Here is a 22,779-nt window from a genome sequence, read left to right as displayed (position 1 = left end):
TTGTTACTACTCCTACTCCTACTCCAACTGCGACCAATGTCTTGGCAATCGGGCATGGCAAAGGGAAGAAGAGAAAGAACCCTTCTAAGGGTACCAAGGGTAAGACCCTTGAAGGTTCCTCTTCAAGCAAAACCAAGAAAGGTTTTATCACTCCTTCTGCTAACCCTAATGAGGCTGAATTGCCATGAAAAGTCGCACTGGAAGCGAAACTGCCCAAAGTACCAGCAAGATTTGAAGGATGGGAAAGTAAAACCCAACCATGCAGGTATATACACTATATTGTCTAATAACTCACCTCATTCTAAGTCTTGGGTCCTTGATACAGGTTGTGGTATTCACATATGTTGTGATTTGCAGGGACTAAAAAGAAGTGAGAATGTGGAGCAGGGAAAGATAAACTTGATCATGGGAAACAGGAAAGCTTCACCTGTCACCAAGATAGGAGTTTATTCCTTAGTGCTAAATAGTGGGTTTACATTAGATTTGAATAAATGTTATTATTCGCCAGAAATGGCAAGAAATGTTATTTCCTTTCATGCATTGTATAAACAAGGTTTTACCTTTTATTTTGATAATAATAGTGGTAGTATTGATGCTTTCTTTAATAATGTTCTTTATTTTAAAGCATTATCTTGTGACGGCGTGTATGAAACTGTATCTATTGTAGATAATCTAGGAAATAATGTATTGTGTATCAACTCTTCCACTAGCTTAGATAAAGCATCCTTATGGCATTATCGTCTTGGACATGTAAGCAAGAAACGCATAGGCCAACTCCAAAAGGATGGAGTCTTGGAGTCATTTGACCTAAAGTCAGATGATAGTTGTGAATCTTGTTTGCTTGGTAAAATGACAAAGTCACCTTTTACTGGCACTTGTGCTAGGGGTGAAGGTTTGTTGGACCTCATACACACGGATGTGTGTGGACCCTTCAGAACCGCCACAAGAGATGTTAATCGGTTCTATGTGACTTTTACTGATGATTTTAGTAGATATGGATATGTCTACCTAATCAAGCATAAGTCAGAAACCTTTGAGAAATTCAAAGAGTTTAAGCAAGAAGTGGAGAATCAGTTGGGCAGGAACATTAAGATGCTTCGATCCGATCGTGGTGGTGAGTATCTTAGTACTGAGTTCCTTGACCATCTTAAGGAATGTGGGATTGTCTCACAATTGACACCTCCTAGGACACCACAGTTGAATGGTGTAGCTGAGAGGCGCAATCGGACCTTGTTGGACATGGTTCGTTCCATGATGAGTCGAGCTTCGCTACCAATCTCATTTTGGGGGTATGCCATAGAGACTGCCGCCCATATCCTTAATCTTGTCCCTACAAAGAAGGTTGCCAAAACACCTCACGAGGTGTGGACTGGAAAAGTTCCCAATCTAGACCACATCAAGATTTGGGGTTGCGAGGCTTTCGTGAGATGCGAGACTCATGATAAGCTCGAACCCCGAAGCGAAAGGTGTATTTTCATCGGCTACCCACAGAAATCCTTTGGTTACATCTTCTACAGACCCAGTGATAATGTGGTCTTTGTAGCAAGAAGAGGATTCTTTCGAGAGAGAGAATTCATGAGCCAAGGAGACAGTGGGAGGCAAATTGACCTTGAGTAAATTCAAGAGTCAAGTGGTGAAGGAACCTCAAACCCTAGCCCTTAACCTGAAGAGGAAACTCCTGTTGAGCCGACTGAAGAATCTATACCTCTGAGGCGTTCCACCAGAGTTAGGAATGCACCTGAGCATTATTATGGTTTTCATATTACTGCAGAAGGTGAGACACTTATCAGTGATGACATACTGGTAAATCTGGATGAGCCTAACAGCTACACGGAAGCCATGGCAGGCCCTGAGGCTGTTAAATGGAAAGAGGCTATGGATAGCGAGATACAGTCCATGTATGACAATCAAGTTTGGAACTTGGTTGACAATGTACCTGATCGTAAGATAGTTGGGTGCAAATGGATCTTCAAGAAGAAAACCGACATGGATGGTAATGTACACACTTATAAGGCACGACTGGTTGCAAAGGGTTATTCTCAAACTCCGGAGTTGATTATGATGAGACCTTTTCACCAGTGGCCAAGATTAAGTCTATTAGGGTTCTGTTAGCCATTGTTGCATTTCATGATTATGAAATATGGCAAATGGATGTCAAAACCGCTTTCCTTAATGGAAACTTGGCTGAAGATGTTTACATGGTTCAGCCAGAGGGTTTTGTCAGTACAGAGTACCCCAGTAGAGTGTGTAAGCTCGAGAAATCCATTTATGGATTAAAACAGGCACCTCGCAGATGGAATCTTTGCTTTGATGAGAAAGTCAAAGAATTTGGCTTTTCAAGGAGTGAAGATGAATCTTGTGTCTATATCAAGGCTAGTGGGAGTATAGTCAGCTTTTTGGTACTGTATGTGGATGACATACTACTCATAGGAAATGACATCCCAACCCAGCAGGAAGTAAAGTCCTGGCTTGGGAAGTGTTTCGCTATGAAGGACCTTGGAGAAGCTGCCTATATCCTAGGGATAAGGATTTTGAGAAACAGGAGTAAAAGACTAATTGGACTTAGTCAAAGCACCTATGTGGACAAAGTGTTGAAAAGGTTCAACATGCATAACTCCAAGAAAGGAGAGTTACCCATCCAGAGTAACGCCAGATTGAGTAAGACACAAAGCCCTAGTACTGAGGCTGAGATAGCAGAAATGAGTCGAATACCTTATGCTTCAGCTGTAGGATCGATCATGTATGCTATGACGTGTACTCGACCTGATGTGGCCTTTGCTTTGAGCATGGTTAGCAGGTATCAGGGGAACCCTGGCAAGGCACACTGGACTGCGGTAAAGAATATCCTCAAGTACCTACGGAGGACTAAGGACTGGGTCCTTACCCTCGGTGGCAGTGAGGACTTGAGAGTTGTAGGGTACAGTGATGCTAGCTTTCAGACTGACAGGGATAATTTCCGCTCTCAGTCGGGCTGGGTCTTTACTCTAAACGGAGGGGAAATTACTTGGAAAAGTTCCAAGCAGGAGACAGTGGCTGATTCCACTTGTGAATCAGAGTATATAGCAGCAAGTGGGGCAGCAAAGGAGGCTATATGGCTAAAGAACTTCATCGGAGACGTTGGAGTTGTACCAGCTATAAAGGAGCCAATAGAGATTTTCTGTGACAGCAATAGTGCGGTTGCCTTAGCCAAGGAACCAAGAGATCATGGGAGATCCAGACACATTGACAGAAAATATCACTTCATCAGACATCGAATAGAAGAAGGAATCCTCGTGGCAAAGAGGTTATCATCGGATGAGAACCCAGCAGATCCCCTCACGAAGGGACTGACTCGGGCTAAGCATCTCCAGCATGCTCGGAGCATAGGGCTGAAGGATGATATTAGTTTTAGTAGTTAGATAATCTTGAAATTTGTAAAATGTAATTGACATTTGATGATAAATAAAAGCTGTTATTTATGAGTAAAGTGTTGCTATCTCTTGTCAATCGTTTACTATTATTTCTTTTTGCATGTTTTGACTTCCAGAATAATTATGTTATGGTTTATATCATATTATTCAAACTCTCCACAGTCGGTCATATGTTGGAAGTAGATATGAATCAAGACTGTCATGGGTTGGCTTGTAGAGGTCTAAGATGTTAGACAAAGCGGAGCTACAGCACTCATGAGTGCTCATAAGTTCTGAGTATTGGATTCAACCCACGCTCACTTGTATCACTTCATGGAATTTATCTCGAGTGATCATGAGACGGTAATATCTTATAAGTCTTCAAACCTAGAGATATGATTTGTTGCCTATGAGTTGGTTATGCATTGATTGCACGAAAACGCATTGGTAACTCGATGTTATAAACCGTGCTTTTGTGTGTAATTCAACAAGTAGTAGAGCAAACATATGAGTCGAAGTTTATCTGTTCCTTCTAGAATTAGAAGCGATATCTGGGCCCCTCGATGATTTTGTTTTGACCTATGTACCGGGCCCGGTCAGAACTAAATTGATGTGTTCAGTTAAGTTCTATGTCAAACAAATCGGAAATCGGGAAACAAATGCTGGACAATAAGCAAGACCATGTTCCATGTATTTGTCCGGCTGATATCTAGAACAGAGGATTATATGATCACTTATCTAAAATGGCGCTTCATAGTTCAAAAGAGTTTTAAGAGCTACGATTGCTGATCGGTTCCTGAAGTCATACTTGCAACTATAGTTATTAGACTTATCCAAGTGGGAGACTGTTGGATATAGTGTCTAAGTCCATAACTATATTTGGTATGTACTTGACCCGACCCGGCATGGTCCATTTGGGTTGCACTTCACCCGAACAATTTATGGAAAATCTTTTGAGAATAGTATAAGTTATGATTTATTAATATATTATAAGTTCTAATATATTAATATAAAATCATATTATTTAATTAGTATTGATCTATAATTAATCTAGGATTAATTTAGAGATCAAAAGTATGACTAATTAAATATGGGCTCTTGTATTTATATAGTGTGGGCTAATGCTTATTTGGAATGGGCTAGGCTTGCATGGAAAGTCTATGGATACTCCATGGAGCTTTAACCCATGGATCTCATGGAAATGAAAAGACATGGGTATTAGGGTTTACATGGATGTAACCCTAATCCACCACACTATATAAATGAGGCTTTGGTTCTTGAAATCGCACTAGTTGTGGTGAGTAAAGTAAGAGGGCCGATTTCAAGAAAGGTGATTACTATTCTCTCAAAATTCCAAGTTTGTGGTGATTTGTGATTTCCATTTGAGGCATCCACACTATTGGTGCTAGGCTCTAAAACTCCAAGCAATCAACTACAACTACAAGGTAAGTAATTCAACTAGCTTTATTTGATTCAAGTTCCCCATGTCATGCTAGATAGGATAAGAACCTTGGAAAAATAATTATTTGCATGTATCTTAGTCAAACATAGATCCAAGGTTTCTAGGGTTGCATGTACACCATAGGAGTGTTAGAATGCTCAAAACCCATCAGGACATTTGCTGAGCTCCAGGCAAATGCCCGGAAGAGAGAGATTGAGTTGGAGACTCAGGTCAGGGAGGAGGCCGAGTCTCAGGGGAGGGACAGGCGACTGGCACAGGCGCAGCCGGCAGCCAAGCGGGCAAAGCCCGCTGATTCGAGATCTGGGGGTCCGAAGGGCCGCACTTGTGGGAAGTGCAGCAAGAGCCACGAGGGAGTGTGCAGAGCTGGGGTGTGTTACAAGTGCGGAAAGGAGGGGCATTATGCGAGGGATTGCCCCAAGGGGTTCACGGTTTGCTTTCATTGCAACCAGACCGGCCATCGGAAGGCCGAGTGCCCACAGCTACTGCAGGGATCAGCACAGGGATCTGCACCTACTGCTCGAGCTACTGAGATCCGGCCAGCGAAGGCCGAGGCACCGAAGGCTCGCGGGAGAGCCTTCCAGTTAACAGCGGAGGAGGTCCGCGCAGCGCCCGATGTCGTGGCTGGTATGTATTCTTTCATTTATTTATGCTGAGTTTGAGATATTATGCTTATATTATGATATGCGTAGGTACTTTTCTTGTGAGTTCTATACCTGCTTTGGTGTTATTTGACTCGGGTGCGAGTCGGTCATTTGTGTTGTTAGCGTTTAGTTAGCACATCAGTATCCAGCGGGAGGCGTTGAGTCGACCTCTACGAGTTTCCATAGCTGACGAGCGAGCGGTGTATGCTACGGATGTGATTCGGGGATGTGTACTCGAGATCTTCGGTGTTGAGTTCCCGATAGATCTGGTCCCGATTGCGATGGGGGATGTGTGTGTCATAGTGGGCATGGATTGGTTGAGCCGTTTTGGGGCTGTTATAGACTGTGAGCGACAGTTGGTGACGATACGAGACCCTAGTGGGGGAGTTCTTACGGTGTACGGCGAGGGTACCCGTTCAGGGTCAGCATTCTGTTCGGCTGCTAGAGCGAGGCAGAGTCTACAGCAGGGTTGTAGTGGGTTTGTGGCCTACGTGATGGACACACGAGTAGCAGCGGAGAGGCCTAGTTCTATTGATGATGTGCCGATAGTGCGAGAGTTCCCGGACGTTTTCCCCGAGGAGTTGCCGGGTGTGCCTCCCGAGAGGCAGGTGGAGTTTCGCATCGATTTGGTTCCGGGAGCGGCGCCTATCGCCAAGGCACCCTATCGCCTTGCGCCACCAGAGATGCAGGAGTTATCCTCACAGCTTCAGGAGCTGTTGGGGAAAGGATTTATCAGACCGAGTAGCTCACCTTGGGGAGCGCCGATCCTTTTTGTCAAGAAAAAGGATGGTTCACACCGGATGTGCATTGATTACCGGGAGTTGAACAAGTTGACGGTCAAGAACCGTTACCCCTTACCGAGGATCGATGATCTGTTCGATCAGTTGCAGGGAGCATCTTGGTTCTCCAAGATTGATTTGAGGTCGGGATATCATCAGATGAGAGTGCGAGATGAGGATATCCAGAAGACGGCGTTCAGGACTCGTTATGGGCATTACGAGTTTGTGGTGATGCCTTTTGGGTTCACCAATGCACCAGTGGCGTTCATGGATCTCATGAACAGGGTGTACAGGCTGATGTTGGATCGTTCAGTGATCGTGTTCATCGATGACATATTGGTTTATTCGAGATCCAGAGAGCAGCATGAGGAGCATTTGAGGGAGATCCTCAGAGTTTTGAGATCGGAGAGGCTTTACGCCAAATTCTCCAAATGTGATTTCTGGTTACGAGAGGTCCAGTTCTTGGGACATCTCGTCAACTAGAATGGGATATTGGTCAATCCGGCCAAGATTGAGGCTGTGATGAGTTGGGAGGTGCCGAGATCCCCCACCGAGATCAGGAGTTTTCTGGGGTTGGCCGGCTATTATCGGAGATTTATCAAAGATTTCTCCAAGATTGCCGTTCCTCTCACCAGGTTGACCCGGAAGGGCGTGGCTTTTAGTTGGGGTCCTGAGCAGCAGACCTCGTTTGAGACTCTTCGCCAGAGGTTGTGCGAAGCCCCGGTGTTATCCCTTCCAGAGGGAATGGAGGATTTTGTGGTATACTGCGACGCATCGATATCGGGGTTGGGTGCGGTGCTTATGCAGAGAGGGCATGTGATAACATATGCATCGAGACAGCTGAAGCCTCATGAGACGAGGTATCCCACCCACGATCTGGAGTTGGGGGCAGTGGTGTTCGCCCTCAAGATCTGGCGTCACTATCTATATGGAGTTCGGTGTACCATATACACGGACCACAAGAGTTTGAAGTATCTGATGGATCAACCCAACCTGAATATGCGCCAGAGGAGATGGTTGGATGTGGTAAATGATTACGATTGTGAGATCCTGTACCACCCGGGCAAAGCTAATGTTGTAGCTGTTGCTCTGAGCCGTAGGGCAGAGAATGCCCCAATTCGAGACACTTGTATGTGATTGACGGTGATGACTCCGGTGTTGGACACCATTCGGGAGGCCCAGGCAGAGGCCGTAATACCAGAGAACCGCAAGAGGGAGCGGGTGATCGTGCAGGTGTCTGAGTTCGTTACCGATAGCCGAGGGCTGTTGACATTTCAAGGTCGGATTTGGGTGCCGTATACAGACGGGGCACGTACCATTCTGATGGAGGAAGCGCATAGATCGAGGTTCTCGATCCACCCCAGAGCCACTAAAATGTACTTGGATTTGAAGAAAGACTATTGGTGGCCCTGTATGAAGAGGGATGTTGCGTGGTTCGTTGAGAGGTGCTTGACATGTCGTCGGGTTAAGGCCGAGCACCAGCATCCGCACGGAAAGTTGCAGCCACTTGAGGTTCCCCAGTGGAAGTAGGAACAGATTTCCATGGATTTTATCACCAAATTGCCGAGGACTGCGAGAGGTGTCGATGCAATTTGGGTGATCGTTGACCGGCTGACGAAGAGCGCTCATTTTCTTGCTATCAGTGAGAGCTCTTCTACGGAGAGGCTGGCAGAGTTGTATGTGAGAGAGGTGGTATCGCGGCATGAAGTACCGATCTCGATCGTGTCGGACCGAGATGTGCGTTTCACTTCTAGGTTCTGGAAGAAATTCCATGAGGAGTTGGGTACGAGGCTGCATTTCAGTACTGCATACCACCCACAGACGGACGGTCAGAGCGAGCGGACGATTCAAACACTCGAGGATATGCTTAGGGCATGTGTGATGGACTTTGGAGGAAGTTAGGACACGTATCTGCCGTTGGCTGAGTTTTCTTATAACAACAGCCACCATTCGAGTATTGGTATGCCTCCCTTCGAGTTGTTGTACGGGCGGAGATGTCGGACTCCCATTTTCTGGGGAGAGGTAGGGCAGCGCGTGATGGGTAGCACTGAGATAGTGCTTCAGACGACTGAGCAGATACAGTAGGTCAGGCAGAGGTTGTTGACAGCTCAGAGTCGCCAGAAGAGTTATGCGGATAGGCGACGATCCGAGCTTGAGTTTCAGGTGGGAGACTTCGTACTCCTGAAGGTGTCTCCTTGGAAAGGGGTGATCCGATTCAGGAAGAGGGGCAAGCTGAGCCCCGGTACATTGGTCCGTTCAGGGTGACCGCGAGGGTGGGCAGAGTAGTGTATCGTTTGGAGCTACCTGCGGAGTTGAGTCAGATTCATGATACCTTCCATGTGTCTCAGTTGAGGAAGTGTATTGCCGACAAGACGGCAGTGGTACCGCTAGAGGACATTCAGGTGGATGCGAGCCTGAATTATGTTGAGAGGCCAATCGCGATTGTGGATCGAAAGATCAAGGTTCTGAGGAACAAGGAGGTGCCCCTGGTTCAGGTCCAATGGCAACATCGAAGAGGGTCCGAGCTGACTTGGGAGCTGGAGTCAGAGATGCGGGAGCAGCATCCGGAGTTGTTTTCGGCATGAGACTTCGAGGGCGAAGTCTAGTTCTAGTGGGGGAGAATTGTAACATCCCGAAATTCAGGTATATCTATTTAACCCTTCTTTTTTTCCAAGTTGTCAAGTTTAACCCTTAAAAAATATTAAGGCAAATGAGTATGCTGGGCGTACTGAACAGTACGTTGCGCGTACTCATGCGCTTAAGTTGGACGCGGACTCGCCTAGGTACGCTGGGCGTACCCAGGGTTACGCTGGGCGTAGCGGGCCCAGATGCAAACCCTAATTTGTGGCTTGTACACTATAAAAGGAATGCTAAGGCCTTATCCTCTGCCACCATTTCAGAGAGTGAAACCCTAATAGAGAGTTACCCTTCGTTCCTAGCTGGTGTGTGTGTGTTCTAAGCTTCAAAGTGCCATTTCAAGGTGGTGAAAGAGAAGAGGAGGCCATTTTAGGAGCTAGAAGTTGGTGGACAAGAGTAGATCTGAGTTCTACAGAGGTTGGAGCTTCTTTCTGAGGTAAAAAGCTCAAAGCTTTCCTTGTCATTTGTGATTTGTGCTTCTTGGACCAATTTTTAGGGTTTTTGGTCCCAAGGTGGAGACTTTATGAGCAAATGGTCTCTATTGGCCTAGATCTGCCATATTTCAGGGTAATATGAGTTGTATGTTCATAAAAATCCAATCTTGGACGTAAATATTAAGTCATGCATGAGATTTGGCTTAATGAGGTGATATGGGCTTATTTAGTCATAGAAATCATTCATTATCTTATTAATTATTGTTGATTTTATATCATTTTATGGACAAAAGGTACTTAATTAGCTTAATATTTCAATTTCAGCAATAAAAGATATGCTCGGGTGGAAAAGGAAGCGGAACTAGCGATTGGAAGCTTGGATCTTGGATTTTGAAGAAAGAAGGATGTTGCTGGACAGTTTTTGGCGCCGTTACCGGGGAACGGTTCTAAATAGTTAATTTTATTTGCTAATTGTTATCATATATTTTTTATTTTTTTTATATAGTTTAATTTTTATTTTTATTTTTATTTTTATTTATTATGTATTTTCCAAATCTCGATGCTCTTGATGCTTTTCTTGAGGAAGTAGTACAGGAAATTGAGCAAGAAGATGAGGAGTATGACTCAGATGAAGATTTGAAGAAATTTGGAAGATGGTTAGATAACATCTTGCCCAACACACAAGGGACATCTGAGTCACAAGAGCTAGAAGATGAGGAATATGACTCAGATGATGATTTGAAGGATTTTGGAAGATGGTTAGATAACATCTTGCCTAATAAACAAGAACAATTTGAGTCACAAGAGCTAAAGTTACAAGATGAAGAATTTAATCCAGAAAGAGATTTGGAGGAGCTGGAAAGGTTGTTAGCAGAGAGGTCGGATGAAGAACAAAAACAAGCTGAATTCCATAAACCAAGTTGTGGTTTGACCATTACCACGACATGGTCCCCTGTTCTTCCGGTTTGTGTTTCGAAGCATGAGGTGACGATTCCAACTTTGGAGAAAGTTCTAAATCACGATCCATTTATGATTAGTATCCAACCGGTTCCAACCCTTGTCAATATTCTTGGGTTTTATGTATTCAAGCTCGTTTGGCCAATTTTTGAAGCAAACAGTCGAATTTTACAAATTGGTCCAAAGAAAATATTTAATGCAATGGATGGATTGGCATTGATTTTATTAGAAGTTTATTAAGTTGCGAGTCCAGCTCAAGACTCGCACAAAAAGAAGCGCTTGCGGGAGGCAACCCGTCATTAGAGTTTGCTTTTCTTTTTCTTTTTAAACTTCTAGTTTATTAGGGTAATTTAGGAATTTAATTTAGATGTTTGTTTTCCTTTTTCTATTACTTGTGTGTTGTTTTGATCTTTTCAGTTTGAAGCTTAGGATTGCATGTGAGGGTCTAGAGTCAAGGCTGACGAAGCGAGAAATCGAGTCTATGCGAGAGAGGAAACGAAGTTTTGAGTCAAGCTATGAGTCCAATAGATAGAAGGGTTAAAGAGTGTTTATTCCCTGAAGAAAAATGAGGGAAATTATTAGTTTATATAACCCCCATACATCAGAAACGGACTTGGGCAGAATAAAATTTTTGTCACACAGCGGTCTACTCGCCGAGTCCATGTGAAAATTCACGATTCTTCTGCCATTTACGCTTCAACTCGGCGAGTCTACATACTTACTCGACGAGTCGCTCATTCTTCTTACTTTTGAGCTGAAGATTTGATGACATTTGATATGGGCATTGGTTCTATTCTTTGAAGATCATTTTCCGAGCATTTCCAAGAGTTTTTCTCTTATATTTGGAGCTTTTATAAAGACTGTACCACACGAGATTTTGACACCCAAGACATGGATGAGCTGTTCCAATGTCTAAAGTCAATTGAAGATGGAGCTGAAGAGAAGAGATATCAACCTCGCCACTACTATCCCAGGGGAGTTTGTTCCAATTCTCTCCTTATTTTTATTGTTCTTTATCATGCATAATATGCAATGGGGACATTGCATAAATTAAGTATGGGGTAGGGGGTTGGTTACATTAGTTAAAATTTTTACATTAGTTAAAATTTTAGTTAAATTTTGAAATTTTTGAAATTTTTGCGTTAAAATTGCTAGGGCTAATTTAGAAAATTTTGGTAAAGCAATCAAGGATCATGCTAGTATTATATTTGATGATTGTATGAAGACCCAAATGTTTAGTTGAGCCTATATACGTTCTAGTGCATTTGTGGCCTCCTTTATTCTAGTGAAATCATGGGACAAAAACACAACCTCGCTTAGTTTGAGGGATGCAATATGTTTAGCATCGTGTACTTGAAATGTATCCAGGAAAATTTTTATCTTTAATCAATAAAGGTTGAAGTTGAGCGCCCTTGCTTAAGCATGTAGGTTTTGAGTGAAAGAAAAAAAAAAGTGAGATACATGTAAAAAAAGAGAGAATTACAAGAAAAGTTGAAAGAGTTTTGGAGCTATTAAAGTGTAAATTTAAAGATCAAAAATTCCAAAGTTCAAAAGTTGAAGATACCAAAAATCAAAAAGTGGTGAATTCAAAGAAATCAATATCAAATGTCCAAGAAGTGAAGAATTCCAATAGCTCCATAGTGGTATCGAAAAGTTGTAATTTTCTAGATTATGTATGCTTGGGTTGCTTGACCAAAAATACCTTAAGGCTAGGAGGTTTTCTGCGGATGGATTCGGAGGGATGCATAAAATGAGCATTGTTCAAAAGAAGTGGGCGAGTGTTTATGAGGATTGTGAGTATTTAGAATTAGGGGGGTCCTTAGGAAAACAATTTAGACACAAATGCATGCGTTGCGGTCTTGGCATAATGGCTGGGTTCAATTGGGATTGTCTTATGTGATATTAGCGTGCTAAAATTCGGTTTTGCTTGTGGGCAAGCAAAAGTCAAGTGTGGGGTATTTTGATATGGGCTTATTTAGTCATAGAAGTCATTCATTATCTTATTAATTATTGTTGATTTTATATCATTTTATGGACAAAAGGTACTTAATTAGCTTAATATTTCAATTTCAGAAATAAAAGACATGCTCGGGTGGAAAAGGAAGCGGAACTAGCGATTGGAAGCTTGGATCTTGGATTTTGAAGAAAGAAGGATGTTGCTGGACAGCTTGACCCCTCGTCAGTGTTTTGGCCATATCTCATGAACCGTAACTCCGATTGACGAGATTCAAAATGTTCTGAAAACTAGACACAATTTCGGACGACTTTCATGTTTTGAGAAAATGCTGATTCCAAACGGACTCGGCGAGTAGGGTCGACTACTCGGCGAGTCGTATCGAACTTTTGCGATTCTGGACGCGCTGACTTGCCGTACACGGGTTTTAAGTGACGGACTCGCCGAGTAGGTCAATGGACTCGCCGAGTAGCCTCTATTTTGTGAAAATCTATATAAAGGGACTTTCATATCGATAACCTAGCATATAGAGGAACCCTTGGAGGCTAAGATACGATTGAAAGCGCTGGTGAAGCTCTGGAAAGTGAAGAATCAACCCTACAGTCGATTTTGAGGAGAATTAAGGCAAAATCAAGTTTACTCTTTACCTAATCTCTTGTTTGAACTATGTTTTTACCAATTGATTTCGTTTTTGAGTGTTTTACTGCCTTAATCATGAGCTAAAAGCTTTTAGCTTCTGTTTGGGGAGACAATGTTGAAACTATGGTTTGATTAATGGTAGGATTGATTTAATATTGGTGATTTTGTTGATTCTAGCTTGTTAAAGAACCTTATGTGTGAATGATAACTATTTTTCTGTTAATAGGAAGATAATTAAGCTGCATGAACATCTCTTAATTGTTACCTCATATAATTTATGTGACCACTTTATTATATGACTAGGATTAGCGACTGTGAAACTAGAATTAATAGAAAAATAGGTAAATTCATGTGTGAGCTTGTGTGATGACCATCAACGAGAGGTTAACTAAAGGACCAATTTAGTTAGCTATTACAAGTCTTAATTAACCCGAATAAATAATCTAGTGAATTGAATTAAATTAGACAACTGGCCACTGTTTGAGTTAGTTTGTTCTCTAAGGATTAGTGCAGCGAACGTGAATCTAATCACCTGAATCGGTAGCCAATAGAAAAATCAATCCATTGCACTATTGCCATAATGTCAACCATAGGATCAATTGAGTTGAACTAAACAGAAGTTCCTTTCATTATTGAATTTAGTTGAATCTTTGCTTATCTAGTTTTTAGTTAATTAATCTAAGTATTAGTTAGTAAGTTTCTAGTCTTGTAAAACTAGAGAAAACCTTTTATCAACTTGTTTTATTTAGATAATATTAGCATTTATTTTAATTTTTTACCGTTCCCTGTGTTCGATACCCTACTTGCTTGAACTATATTACTAATCGATAGGTACACTGCCTTTCGTGTGTTTATTTTGTGTCTAAGTTAGTAGGATTAAAACTAGTTCGTTTCACACACATCATGAGGAAAGAGGAAAGGTGTTTGGAGTGTTTGGTGACCTTTATAGCCATGCAAAGGCTTAAAGGTCTCGACTTTATGGATTAAGTGATCTTAGAGAAGTCAGATCTAGAGTTTGAGTTTATGTCTTAACCGTTTAAGACCAAAATCCAAGAAAGGCTGAAACTGAGACTTACGTTGGGCGTAAATCTCAGTACGCGCAGCGTAAGGGTCTGAGACCCCGATTCTGGATCGCCGGAGTACGCCCCGCGTACAAGAGCTGGTACGCGCCGCGTACTGCCCCTGTTGACTTTCGTTGACTTTTAGGATTTTGGTCAACATTTGGACTTTTGGGTCAAGGAGGGGTAAAATGGTCTTTTACCCTTCTGTGGGATTGTAGAAAGGGATTTAATCTAGCCTTTGAGAGCCATTATTTATTTGAGGATATTGTGTATGTGATTAGGCGGGGGCTAGATCAGTATATTCATGTGCGAGATTATCCGAGTTACCCGAGGTGAGTCTTCTCACTATACATTACCTAGAGTGGTATTTATGTGTAGACCGGAGGGTCTTGTATGCTATGTGTATATATGAGATTATGTGCATTGTGTTATATGTATGCTATGTGTTGAACAGACCGGGCCGGAGGGCCCAACGATATAGACCGGACCGAAGGGTCCAACGACACAGACTGGACCGAAGGGTCCGACGAGCTATGACCGGACCAGAGGGTCCAACGAGCTACGGGACTGGAGGGTCCCGCTGAGACACATCGACCGGAGGTTCGTACTGTAGCTTCGAGTGGCGTATGTGTTGTATGTGGTATTTTGGGGAACTCACTAAGCATTTATGCTTACCGTGTTATGTGATATGTGTTTCAGGTACTAGCGAGGATCGCGGGAAGGCGCCGACATGATCCGTACACACTTATGGAGTTTATGTTTTGTGATCTTGGGATATGTTTTGTTTGATGACATTTGTTGAACATGAGATTTGAGAATGTTTAAATGAAAATCATGTTGTTTGAAAAATGAAAATTTGTTTTGAGAATTTACGTTGTTACATCAATACTTTCACTTTGATAGTGACATCCGAATTGACTGGGTCAATGTCTTTTATGAATGTAATCTTTGAAGTATCCATATCTGTAAAAAAATATTAGAAAAGTCAAGGAAATGAGAAGAAATATTGAAAAGACTTGGGAATTACAATCAAATTGTCGTTGACTTGAAAAGGGAATTACAACTGCTATTTTCTTTGTCCCAACAGATTTTTAAAATAGCATAAATAATCTATAATAAGTCACTTGATATATAAAGATAAACAACAAAATTCAAAAAAAGTCAATCAGATACACATAAACACACACAATCATATACATACACATAAACACACAATCATATACATACACATAAACACACAATCATAAAAGGTTTTCTGTGCATCAAATAGCAATGCACTTTCATTTATTTGATTTTTATACCTTCAATCTCTTTTATTGAACAAAATAGACACCTAGACATACACAATCAGATACATATAGGTCAAAACACACACATTTATTTATACAGGGACCAACAGAATGCATTGACTGTTAATAAGAAGGTAATTAGTATGTAGTAATATAATAAAAGAATCCACAACAATACAAATAAATCTACAAAATGTGGTTTTGATTTCAGATATTGGCTTTCTTCATTATTGATTTTTTAGGTGGAAACATTAGAATATCAGAATAAGGCGTTGCAAAAGCATAACATCAAACTTGAAAATCAACTTGAAAGAGCTACTAATGCCTATAAAAACCTAGAAAGGGATAAATATATGATATTAAAATATAGCATGACATTGGAGAAACTATGTTTCATTTATGAGGCTCAGATTGTTGATGCTAAGGTAAATCTTTTGTCTCCATTTTTTTTAAACTTTTACATATCATTATGTTAGGATTGATTAGATAAAGTACCTTAAAGTGTTGTAAAGATAAAGGAGTTATTTGTTAGACATGACAGAAACCAAAAAAAAATTAAAGACTAAAATACCCCTGGGACCATTTTCTGTCCAGCACAACCAGGAAAATGTCACCCATTTGCCCATTTTGCCATCCGGAAATAAGGAATGAAACTGTACATTTCCTTTTTTCCAAATAATAATTAAAAAGGAATAAAAATTTTCAAATCTAACAAATTGACCAAACCTCTAAACTGGTCTATTTTTATATTTATTTAATTAACCAGGAACCATTTCTTTAAATTTATTTAAAACATGGACATCATCAGTAACATTTTTTCACTGTACCAAAACTGAAAAAACAAAAAAAAAACAAAAAACAAAAGTAGGATGCTATTATATGCAAAAAAAAAAAAAAAAAAAAGGTAAAAATCACCAAAATTACCAAAAAGGTAAAACTAATCGATTTCACTAAAAAAAACTTTTACATTATGTTAGGATTGATTAGATAAAGTACCTTAAAATGTTGTAAAGATAAATGAGTTATTTGTTAGACATCATAGAAAAATGAGATGCAATGTTTACAAACGACAGTGATCACTTTGTCAAAAAATTATCATAGAGACTATATTTGATCAATTTTAAAAACTACAGGGACAATTTGTATAATTTGTCTTCAAAAATTAAAAAAAAAAAAGCTGTCAAAGCTTATTTTTAAAGGTTTCAACACTCAGCGTCAGCCACATGGGAGAAATTTAGTCATAAAAGTTTACAAAGTCAAAGTTCATGTACCTCGTATTTGTAAGTTCCATTTTTTTCTTTTTTTGAAACGTTGTAAGTTCCATTTAAAAAGGTGCTTATAAAACTTTTTCAGCAATTGCAATTCTTGAGCGATTGGCTTTTTTGGGATGAGTTCATTTGTTGTTGTATTTTAAGCTTGAACTCAATCAACACAGTGTTATCGCCTCTTGAAGAATATGCCCCTATTATCTTTAAACATGATACTCTTGCTCATGTGATTTCTCTTGATATGATGTCTGGCAAGGTATGCGTACATGTCATGAATACAAAAACAAAAAATGATTTTTTTTTAATATTCTGTTTTGTTTATTCAGGTGTTAACAGGAAGATCGTGTAAACCTTCTGCTGTTTTGATGTTTATGTTATATGATCGTACCCTCTTTATTTGACTCCAAAAACCAAGACTATGTTTATCTATGTAAAGATTCAAGGTCTCAAACTTGATGCTTTTTATGTTTAAAATCTATCCAACCATATTAGTTTTTTAATCTCCAAAATGTACTTATTCGGTCATCATATGTATAACTTATATTAGTAGTTAATTTCGTCAACTTGAAGTAATGGTTATTGTTAATTTTGAAGTTAAAATTTTCGTTATTTAACCTCCAAAAGTCAAAAGACAAATTTGGACTTGTGTTTTGGAGCTAATCAATATTAGTTTATTTTTATGTTTACTAATTCTTGTTGCTTCTTTTCAAGGATATGTATACAATAGACATAAATTTAGGTCTATTTTTGCATCGATTTGATTAATTAAATCAATATTTTATTTAAAAATGCTACTTTTTTATACACATTACGCCATTGAAGCCACTCCTATGAGAATTGTGAACTAAGATATCATCATATCATATCATATCATACTATATTATAAAGGAAGCATTTTTCCTTTCACCACATTCATTTGAAACTCTCATGCATTTTTCCTTTCACCACATTCATTTGAAACTCCCATGACTTTTCAATTTCTTTCTAATAATAATTATAAGTTGGTTAATAAGGTTAAATAAATATCAAACCTAATATATAAATTAAATTTCAATATTAAAATAATATATTTACTTCTACTTATAAAGTTATGTTTTTTAACTTTTAACATATTCCATTATACTTAATTTATTAGTTTTAATATATTGTTGCATGTAAACCATTATCTTTTTAAAGATGCAATTTTGGAACAATTTATATAAAATACTTAAATTATTAATTTAAATATAACATTAGAGAGTCAACTTAAATATAAATTTTAGTTTAAATTAAACAACCCAAAAAATATTTTGTAAATAGTTAAAAGTGATAAATTATAGTGTCTTTCTAATAATGATTATAAGTTGGTTAATAAGGTTAAATAAATATCAAACCTAAAGTGTTATCATAAATAAACTAAATTTCAATTTTAAAATAATATATTTACTTCTACTTATAAAGTTATGTCTTTAACTTTTAACATATTATACTTAATTTATTAGATTTAAAATGTTGTTGTATGTAAACCATTATCAGTTTAAAGCTACAACTTCTGAAGAGTTTGGACAAAATACTTAAATTATTAATTTAAATACTAACATTACAATGTCAACTTAAATACAAATTTCAGTTCCACTTAAAAAACCAAAGAATATTTTGTAAATAGTTAAAAGTTATAAATTGTAGAGATAAATGCAAAAACTCTCAATTTAACTAAAATATTTCCTAAATATATTTTTAAAATCATTAAAAGTTTTCAAATAAGTAGCTTAAAACAAATTAAAATAACAATAGTTAAAAATAACTCTATATAAATGATTATATTGTTACCTTTAAAATAAAAAAACAATGTTTGATGTTTTAAATAATTATAATGATAGAAATTAAAACATTAAGAAAATAAATTTTAAAAAAGTAATTAACAATAACAACTATAAATAACATTAAACCATTCATTATATTTAATTTTATTCATGTGTAACTCGCGGGTAGAAATCATTCAAACGATTGAGATTATGCAATTATAATAGATGTATATATTATCATATAATTCAAAATAATCAATATATTATATTAATTTAGTATACGAATTATTATATCAAATTTAACAACAATGTTATTGTTATATTAAAAAAACATATATTTGTAAAGACTTCAACTATATAGGTGTTTCTGCGCAACGCGCTGACATTCGCCTAGTATAGACATGTAATCAGTAATGAACGTGTTTACATACTAATTCGGTTGGATCATTGCATAGCCTCAAAATCCATCTCGAGTGTCGGATGAGATTCTTGACATGGGTTTATACATAGTTAATTCGCATGGCTCTTTGTACTTAATGTCTCATTTATTTTTTTATTTATGTAGCCTAAATCATGTGTTGGATTTTTCCACGTCATGTAATTTCATTTTCTTTTACTTCCGATTCATTACATACCAGATCACATAAGATGATTACATATGATTTTTGTTTTTTTATTTTAAAAAAAGCAAATATCATTAAAAGGGGTACTCTCATAGCAAGAAACTACAATGAAACCAAGTACAAAAACAAAAAAAAACAGGAACAAAAGAAAGAACAAACAAGAAAATTAAATTGAAAGATGAATAAAAGGCAAACCCTCCACTCAACCCAATTACCATAATTAGTCACTAAAAATAAAATGACATTTAGTGGCACAAAAAAAGTGTCGTTAAAACCCTTTTTTATGCCACTATAGCACTTTCGATTTTTGTGGTACTATTTTTATGTCACTATATAGTTGATAAAATAAAAACTATTTTTATGTTTTGAGTGGAATTTTTTTCCCATAAAACATTTATATTTAAACGTTAGGTCCATTTTTTTATAAATTTAATGGAATATAAAATAATAAAGACGCAATTAAGATAAAAAAATGCAAAACACAAAAGCATTACTTAAATTAAAACTTGACTTGTCTTATAACAACATTCTCAATATTTAAAACAAAATCATCCAAAAGGCTTAATAACTCTAAACATTGTGCTAGTAATTACTCAGAAAGTTAGCATGAAGATGAACATTTGATACTTGCTCCTCTTGTTTATCCAACTTACGAACAATTACCTATAATATAAACCATAATAAATCACATAAAAATATGTAAAAATAACACTAATAAACACAACTCAACACTTGGTTATACTAGTTGAAAGTTGAAAGTACTTACAGTTGTTATGATGACTTTAAGATAAGACCCCCCATACTCCCTGGTAGCAAAAGGATGCTAACAAAAGAATGCTGCAAAGAATCAAGAAAAACAAACCAAAAAATTTACTTGATTAAACAAATAAGTTTAAAAGGAAAAGATAAATGATTACCATTTTGGTTATTTCCAAATTAATTGTTATTCATTTCTAGTGAAGAAAAAGATGCAAAGCACACAGGTACCAACAGAATTATCAACAATAATATTTTCCCCCCCTGTTATCATAAAAAAACATATGCACACACACGTCCTTTCTGTACATTCTTTTCACATGCTCAATGTAGAAACTAAGCTTAAATTTTGATGTTCTTTAAAAAAAATTCCAATCAACTAAAAATGAAAAGTATGTTAACTGTAACTTATAGATTTGGGGAAGAAGCCAAAATTTCCATGTAATGACTATGTATATGTTGGATACTCTATGTATACGAATTAGTATATGTTATATACTTATATTTTTAATGTTTGTTAAATTTAAATGTTTAAATTTATCAAGCATATCCAACAAATGCAAAGGTAGATTAGTGTGGGTGGCTGGGTGCTAATCATCAAATCAGTCTCCATTACAATAATTAAAGCCAGTAGCTTGAGAAATAACTCGAGATGCATCCTCCCTCATGCTGCATATAATGATCCATTTTTAACTAATCATATTTGGAGACAAAAAAAATAAAAAATAGAAAAATAAAAAATAAAAAATTTCCTACAATATGAAGAGGGTAGAAAAACGAACTAGAGATCAACTAAGCTAGGTAAGTGTGCAGCATGAACCACCAATTTATCATCAGCCCCAAAGATAAGTTTGCAACATGAACCACACCTTTATCTTTCTCCTAACAATATGGTAACAATAAAATCAAAATATCCAATAAAACCTCGATAATTAAAAGGTAACATTATATAAAATTAAACAACTAAACAACATACATGGGCTTAAAGCCTTCAACTATCTAAGTAATACCAAATTAAGTCGGTAGAATTAACTATTTTCTTAATAAAATCAAAAGTAATTCAAGTACAAACTCAGTAGAATTAACTAATTTCTTAATGTGTGTTGCTTCCACTAATTTGCGATCATGACCTCCGTTTATATAACTAACGAAGTTACAAATTGCATACCTAGACAGAAGTCAATACTTACAACATTAAACAAATTTAGCAAATCAAAAAATAGATAATAATTTTTACACATCCTGAATACATTATTTGTTTAAAGCAAAATCAGATGTAAGGGGAAGGAGTGTTACCTGAGACGAGAGTGTTCACAAGCGCAGAGAGAGATTATAGCCATGTGATCTTCTTGAGACGAGATGGAGGTGACGAAGATATCTTGTGATGATTGGGTGAGGGAAATATCATCGATTAGTAGAAAAGGAGAAGATGGGATTTAGGTCAAAATTTTGAAACGATTAACAGAGGAGGAGGCGGTGTTTTAGTTGTTTTTTTGGGGAAAAGTTGTTTTGTTAAAATCGAAATTTTAGCGTCGTTATACGTGTTCAAAATTTCAAATTACCCCGTTATTTTTTATGAAAATTTCATATTTCCCCTTTTTTGAAATATTTAGTGGCACAAATAAACATGTGCCACTAAAAACATATACTATAGTGGCACAAAAATTATATGTCACTAAAAACTTATGCCACTAAATGTAATTTTATTTGTAGTGAGTGTCACCTCGATGTTTGCACCGTATGTACGAGAGAGAAATTGTATTTGTTGAGTGGTAAATCTTTCCTGTCGTATTCCAATGATTTACAATTGGTATTTATACAATGATCATATCGCTATTTCCAGAACATATCTACAATAAAGATAAGGGATATCTTCTATAATAAAGTCTATCAACTATAACAATCCTTCATCAATATGAAGAATGATATCTTCGGCTAATATACCACCGCAGTCGAATCGGGAGGACGACAAACGTTGAGACTGTTCTTGAAATCGTCGAAGAGAATGAAAGGTAGACCCTTTGTGAAGATATCTGCAATCTGATAGCGAGAGGGAATGTGGAATACACAGACTTGACCCCTAGCAACTTTTTCCCGAATGAAATGAATGTAGAGCTCGATGTGCTTGGTACGCTGATGTTGAACCGGGTTGCATGACAAGTAAACTGCGCTAACGTTGTCACAATAGACTAATGTGGCTGTAGTTGGAGGGACATTAAGCTCCAACATTAAATTTCTGATCCACCATGTTTCGGAAACAATTTGCAACTCCCCGGTATTCCTCTTCAGCACTAGATCGGGAGAGTGATGGTTGGCGCTTGGAGGACCAGGATATAAGGTTATCACCCAAGTAGACACAGTAACTAGAAATTAAGCGTCTCTGTCCGGGCAACCTGCTCAATCGGCATCGGTATAGGCAAGAAGCTTCTTGGAAGGGGATTTGTGAAGGTGCAACCCGTGAGCAAGAATACGTTTAATATACCTCAAAATTCGTTTAAGAGCATTAAAATGAGATGTTCGGTGTGCATGCATGTGCATGCAAACTTGTTGAACCGCATAGCTTGAAAGTCAAATATTGGAGAGCCCCTGCCAGTTAGCGATATTGTATTCTCCCGTCAGGTAGAAGAGTGTCATCGGTGCTGCTCAATTTGGCCTTATTGTCAACTGGTCTGGAAGTTGGGTGACAAGAGGTCATTCCTGCTCTTTCCAAAAATTTTGTAGCGTATTTTTGTTGTGACAAAAAAAAGTGAATCTTTGTAACGGGACACCGAAATTCCAAGAAAGTAGTTTATGGGTCCAAGATCTTTCATGGCAAACTCTTTTGCTAACAAAACCATAAACTCATGATGTAAGCCTGGTGAGGAGGTGATGAGTAAGATGTCGTCTACATAAAGAAGGAGGAAGGTCGTATGGGCTCCCTTTTTGTAGACGAATAGTGAATGGTCGCATTTGCTATGTTTGAACCCTAATATGGACACGTAGTCAGCAAATCTTTGGTACCAAGCATGTGGTGCCTTTTTGAGGCCGTAGAGAGACTTTTTAAGCAAGCATTCATGATTTGGATATAAATGATCACGAAATTCGGGGGGTTGATGCATGTAAACCG

At 38.1% G+C, this 22,779-nt stretch overlaps 2 long non-coding RNA genes across 2 annotated transcripts; one reads left to right on the top strand and one right to left on the bottom strand.

Annotated features, from left to right (window-relative positions):
- Positions 1-16,473: 16,473 nt before the first annotated feature.
- LOC145168955 (uncharacterized) lies at positions 16,474-17,049 on the top strand. The gene is made up of 3 exons (XR_013742196.1): positions 16,474-16,522; positions 16,596-16,766; positions 16,837-17,049. It is a non-coding gene; the product is annotated as an uncharacterized LOC145168955 (long non-coding RNA).
- A 2,341-nt stretch (positions 17,050-19,390) lies between these two features.
- Positions 19,391-21,151, bottom strand: LOC145168619 (uncharacterized). The gene is made up of 3 exons (XR_013741965.1): positions 20,970-21,151; positions 19,684-19,754; positions 19,391-19,580 (listed from the first exon to the last, which is right to left on the bottom strand). It is a non-coding gene; the product is annotated as an uncharacterized LOC145168619 (long non-coding RNA).
- Positions 21,152-22,779: the final 1,628 nt, after the last annotated feature.

This window comes from Lactuca virosa, chromosome 4 (assembly GCF_052849685.1).
Source record: "Lactuca virosa cultivar CGN04683 chromosome 4, Lactuca_virosa_CGN04683_v6, whole genome shotgun sequence".
In the NCBI taxonomy this organism is placed as follows: domain Eukaryota; kingdom Viridiplantae; phylum Streptophyta; class Magnoliopsida; order Asterales; family Asteraceae; genus Lactuca; species Lactuca virosa.
This window is presented reverse-complemented; position numbering and strand designations above follow the sequence as displayed.